A 6,458-nucleotide genomic window follows, 5' to 3' on the forward strand; every position below is an offset into this window, starting at 1 on the left:
CACTTATAACAGGATTGGCAAGCATTGCTTATTGATGATGAAACTCTTTCCCATGGGTGTTCATAGAGCCTCTGAATCTTCCTTAACACAGCTCTAGAAGAAACAGCCAGTTGATGGTTTTCAATATGTGTCATGAAATACATGTGCTTTCATTGGGTTATTTTAAAATTTTGTTCCCAAATGAATTTTCTTTTTTTTTCTTTTTTTTTTTTTTTTTTTGCCATATAAGGTTGTGAGCGATAATGCTTTAAGGCAGACTTTGTTCTCATTCAAGAGACCTGGTTCAGAGAAATAATGCTAAGTCTGAAGTGCTTCTTCCAGGAGGTCCTTTGGGTCTGCGTGAATACACAACTTTTGGCAGCCCGCCCTGGCGTGGAACAGCTCCTCACACATATTAATTAGGCCATCCCCTCAGACTTGACCTGACTAGGTGAGAAATCTTAAATATTAACATTCCCACCAAACAGCCTGAATAAGTCACTTGCTGACCCTTGGCTAAAGACTGGCTATTTCATGTTGGCTCATAAGAAGTGAGAATGTTTCTACTAGGATGCTGCTTCATTCCCTGGACATTTTAGAAATGAATTTCAGATGCTGCTTACAGTTCAGCATCAAGACTTGAGATGAGAGCTGACCCTTTGGATCACTCAATTCAAAAGCTAAATTTGATCAATGAGTTTCAAGTTGCATATGCCAAGCTTTTATATTGTGATATCACAACACACTACGAGCCCCATAAACAGACTCCACAGACTTACTCTGCTCTACTATTCAAAAAGGAAGGAGACAGAGAAGAGGAGAGGGGGGAAGAGAAAGAGACAGAGAACATAAGCTCCGAGAAGCTGGAGCATGGACATCTGGGAAGAGCGTTCAGAAGGATGCTGAGGAGCTCTGCCTTCCTGACTCCCCTCTCCTGCAGCTTTTGAGGACTGCTCCCCAGATTATGAGCCCGTGGATTTGGTCATTTTCTTTTATTGTGATTTTTATCACATCTCCCTCGCTAGTTGTGAAGGTTGCACCATTAGCACATTTCTGAAAGCCCCGATGGCCATGTCCTCAGGCTTCCTCCCCAGTTCCTGGAATTGCACTGACTGTCGGACCTCAGCCCTATTTCTGTCTGTGGTTTTGATTCCAGCTCAGATTCTGAACACAGAGGCGTCCCCTCTCCTTGGCGAATACCTTTTTCTCCTTGTGGTGATGTTTCCAGTCCATCTTGAGGAGTCATAAAGTGCTATTAAAACAGTCACCCTCTTGGTCTGTCCTGGGGAGTCATCACACAGTATTGCTATTGTCCAGGGCTTGGAGTCTGAGGCTGAGGCTGAATTGGAAAGTTGGTTTTAGTGTCCCAGCAGGGCCAGGGAAAATAAATCCCTGCTCAAAAATATGGCTCAGTGTCAAGCAGCTGGAGAAGCAGCCCATGAATAGGATCCAGGGGCAGATTATTTGGGTGAGTGTTCATGGCCACCAGACATCAGCCTCATTTGACTAATATGTTCTTTTCCATCCAATTGAATGGACTGCCACAGTGTCAAATAAATAATGTGTTGCCACACTTGGCCCAGCAAAAAGAAAATAGTGGGTATCAATAAGCAAGTGTAAGACCACATAAAAGCCCGGCTGTGTTTGAGGAAAACAGGGAATAAACCCTCAGGTATCTTGAAATTCAGACATTTTTCTTGTCAAAATGTTCAAGGAGCCAAATTTGTGGGGTCCCTACCGCTGGGACAACACGCTGGTCTCTGAAGCTCATCCAACACACACACAGTCCCAAATTAAACCTTAGGTATTTGTGGAAGTGGCCACAAAGGTGGGATAATGCTCATTACTCAATTCAGAACGCAGTCTGTTAATTTTGACCGAATGCCTACCGGTTGCCAGGCACAGAGGTGGCATCTAGAAAAGGGCGACAACAGGGGTCGAGAAGAAATTACAAGTGTACATGGTACAAACTCTCGGCTCACATCCTAGGGGGTCACAAACACACATCCACATCATTCTTATATCACGCAATAAAATGCTGTACTAGAAATAGGCTGACGGCTAAGGAACAGGAGGTAGGGGTAGGTTGGTCTCTCGGAGCAGAGCATGAGGATGTCTTTAGGAGGTAATGACATCTGGGGTCTGCCTTAAAACATGCTATTCTAATGCAATGTTATTCTCAGAATGTACAAAACATGCTTCATAAACTATATTACGCCCCACCCCCACCAAATCCTTCTCACTGTAGCACAAATTAACATCAATGGCATTTTACAACTGAGCTACAACAATAATAAGAAAAATAAGACAGGAATAATAAGCACTGTCGTAAGCATTTTACATATGCTGCTTAATTCAATTCTCATGATATTTCTGTGCCGGAGGTACTATCCTTTTCTTATAAAAGTGGAAATAAAGCACAGAGAAGTTAAATAAATTACCCAAGGTTACAATGCAAAGTCAAACACTCCTAAATTCTTTAGACCCATTCTTTGACTTTGTTCTCACAAAACCTTTGCGCTGAACTATGCACAATTATTATGGAGGGGATTAAAGGCCTGGAGCTTAGAAAGGTTTAATCTGTTCGAAGGAAGATCTTTTAGATAGAGTACAAATTATGGCCGTTGTCCTGGGGTCATGGAATTACATTAAGGATGTATTTAGAGAAGACGGCAAACACTGTACATACTGAGAGGGTGGAAGTTTGTTCTGTAGGAACAGGGAGCCATTTGTAAGAGCAATGTTGTATGTGTGACATTTAGAGAGAGAAGGCTGCTGAATGGCTACTGAAAGGATCTGACACAAGGTAGTGGCCATGAATGAAGAAGGATGCATTTGAGACATTCTGGAGGTAGAATCAAGGGAATTCAAGTGCTAGTTATTCATGGACTAGCGAGGGAAAGAAAACCCAGGTTTCTCATTGTGACGTCTATGCTGGGATATGCTGGTGATACCAACCAAGCTGGGATGCAGAAGGATTGGCAGGCTTCATGGAAAAAAATCATTGATCTGGTGCACTATGAGGTGTGTTACTGTGGCAAAAATTTCCACTGGGCTTCTACATATAGTGGAGAGATTCCTGCTCTCTCTGTTTCCCAGGTGAGAGAAGTACATTACCTGGCATTTGGAGACATCCTTTCATGGAAGAATATCATAGCTGGCCTTAGTGACAGATGCAGTCCTAGCACTCATGCCTTAATCCTCACAGCTATCTCTTGATGAAGGCACTCTGTTATCCGGTCTCACAGAACAGGAAGCTGTAGCACAGAAAGCATAAGCTATTTTTCCAATATAGTATGGCGGGGTGGGGGGGTCTACTAGAAAGACATGCTCCTCTCCCATTTCCATGATTTCAAGCTCCTATGGCTAAAATTCCGTGTGTGAAAATTTCCCCACTTATCCTGGGAACTGGGGAGAGGAAAGATGGGCTGGTGGGGATGCAGGTGTAGGTAACAGCCTGTCACATTGGATAATTCTTACACTTTAGGCTTTTACAAACTCTAGCACAGTGTTCCCAACTCAAAGTTTCTGCCAGACAGTTGATCTCCCCATGCTTCATTTTTCTTCTCCTCCGTAGCATGGGATGACAATGCTGCTTGCTTCCTAAGGCAGTTGAAAGGATTCAATATGCTCACACATCTGAAGTACTTGTTCCTTGTACAAGTACATGTTCTAGAAATGTTAACTAATAATAATGACAATCATGATGATGAGAATTATGGTGACAATGACTACTGATTTATTTCTGCATTATTTTCCTTATTGGTTTGGAAAAGGAGAGGCAGGTCAAGCCCTTTCCTAGACCTTAATCAGAGAGGAGAGAGAGAGAATACTAGTGATCAAGATTTAGAATTACACCAATTGCACTTGACTCTACTGAAAAAAGGGGTGTACTATGGTGTCAAAATGAGAAGAGAAGAGAACCTCTCTTCAGGGTCCTGGAAGACCAGAAAACTCATCATCTCTCTGTTAGTTTCTCATAGCACTAAAATATTATAAAGAGAGTGAATCTTAATATGAGGTTAGAAGACACAGAAACCCAATGTTCAGATCCTTAGGAAGGCCTGCTCCGGACCAGCAGGAGACTAGGCTGGGTCCTGTGATGGGGCGTGTTCTCGGAGGGGCAGGACATAGTGCAGGATAGGCTTTGTCTGGACTTTCCAAACTGAGGAGGGGGGATGCTGGAAACATAAAAGGCCAACTTGGACCATCTGGTCCTGTTACAGTCCCCCATCGACACGTCCACACTTGATGAGACCAATATAATAAATGAGGATAGATGAGTTTCACTCCTGTCAACAGCCCTACCAGAGGAAAGATAAGAGAAGCTTTTGAAATTGTAGAGATCTTTTGGCTTTAACTATTCCAGAAGCAATTAGTTCCATATGGGAAGCAAATCCATGCGGATAGATTTAACTATCAGTTCTGTAGCTGCTTATCAAGAGGCAGTATATTTTGTAACACACACGCAAGCCAGATCCTGTTACTGTGGCACCTGCTTTTATCCAAGCTGGGCAGTTACGAATTAGCCTTAGGCCTTGGGTAGTCTATGCATCAACTTAAGTTTTTAAAAATTAATTAATTAATTCTGGAATTGATATTAATAATGATAAATTACTTTTTACAATAAGATGAACAGAGGTGATGCTCCCTTCCAGAGAGTCTGAAATGCTTAAAACATAACATCGTAAAGACCCAGAATTTCCTCTCATGCTGTGGTAAAAGCCAAGACAGCTACAGAGAGAAGCTTTCTCATCTTTCCATTCTCTGATGGAACATAGAGTATGTAATTTCGAAGAAAACAAATAATTAGGCAATGGAGAATTCACTCCTCCATCCTCTCACACACTTTCCTTATAAGCATGCTGTTATGCATTCTTCTGCTTCAAGAAGTAAGAGAAAAGGCAGGGATTAGAAGGAGAGACAGATTAATTTAAAAAAGAAGAAGAAACAAAGAATGAAAAAGCAAAGGGAAAGAGATGGAGAAAGAAAAAGAGGAAGAGAAAAAAAAAATTCCAACATCTCCTCCTGCATCCCAATCTTTCCATTTGCTCAGAATTCTTTCTTCTTCAATAACCCCAGCCTGTGGGGAAGGACACGGGAGCGATGCAGGCAGGAGTCGGTCTTGACAGGTAACACAATTCTCAAAGCCAAGAGCCACAGGCCCCGTGGAGTTTGCAAAAATATCCACAGGACCAACCTGTGGCCTTTGAGATTTGGCAAAAAATTCAACCCATTATTCAAACATTTTGTGCAAGCAAAGTGCAGTACATTTTGTCAGGCAGTTCCCCCTTAATTTCCAAACCCATGTGTATTTCCAAGGGAATGTTATCCATGTGTTTCTAATTCATTTACATTTAAATCATCATAATGCTGTTTTGCTGAGCTATTTGATGTCCAAGAAGCCTATGAGGCCTTTTACAAGCCCTTTTAAAGGCCTTCTCCTTTGAACCTGCGAGTCATGGTTTTCCTGTACAGAATGTGAATTAAAATAAAGAAAGGTTATAGTTTCTCTTCAAACTAAATTCTTCTGTATTTAAATGGATAATAATAATGATAACCATTAAAACAATGTGATCTCAGAGGCAACCTCACAGATAAATTTAGAAAAATCTATCAGTTGGAGGACAAAAAAAAAATGTTCCAGCTATTCCAATGCAAAAGACATTAATAGTAGTGGTTGGAGCCTACTGTTTGCAGACTAAGTTTAGATTATTATTTACCTATTTAGCACCCTGCCCCTGAGTTTTCTGAAGCCCAACCTAATTTCCTTCTGATGCTTGAATGCATTCACAGATGCTAATTGTAGCTGTCCCCTGATTTTTTTAAAAAAAGTTCCAAAGGTCTTAGTGCTGGAATTGACTAGGTCCTCAATAAATTTATGAACTAAGAGAATATTTGCTTATTGTTTAAAAATGAGAAATCAACATTATTTATTGAACACATTGAAATGAATTAGTCATTATACGGGATGCTTTACCTACATGGTCTAATTGAATATTTGCAACAACTAATATGCAAGGGGTCGTGGTTGTTAACTCCTTTCCCAAATGCAGAAACTGAAGCATGAAAGTTGGGGAAGATAGATCTTACTTAAGTAAACGTTTTCAAATTCCACAGCTGCAAGAAGAACAGGCTTCTAAAACACTGAGCAGGGGTTAAGGGGTTAACAAGTACTCACCCATGCAGCCTCTAGGACACAAAGAAGAGACTATAAAAGTATGAGTTTCTTTTATTGAGTTCCTACTGTGGCACAGGCAAAGTACCAAAACAAAAACAAATCAAACATCATCCTTTTATTTAGAGACCTCTGAGTCTGTGGCCTGGAAGGGTGTGACTGTCAGTGCAGTGTGCTGTGCTAGGATTAGAGACTGGATGTTAGGGTGCGAGATTAGTGTTGGGAGATGGGGTTCAGGATTCTTTCTGAAGAACCCATAAAACACATAAATAATTGCGGCTAAGCCTGGTCCATATTTGGC

This window comes from Callospermophilus lateralis, chromosome 16 (genome assembly GCF_048772815.1).
Source record: "Callospermophilus lateralis isolate mCalLat2 chromosome 16, mCalLat2.hap1, whole genome shotgun sequence".
In the NCBI taxonomy this organism is placed as follows: domain Eukaryota; kingdom Metazoa; phylum Chordata; class Mammalia; order Rodentia; family Sciuridae; genus Callospermophilus; species Callospermophilus lateralis.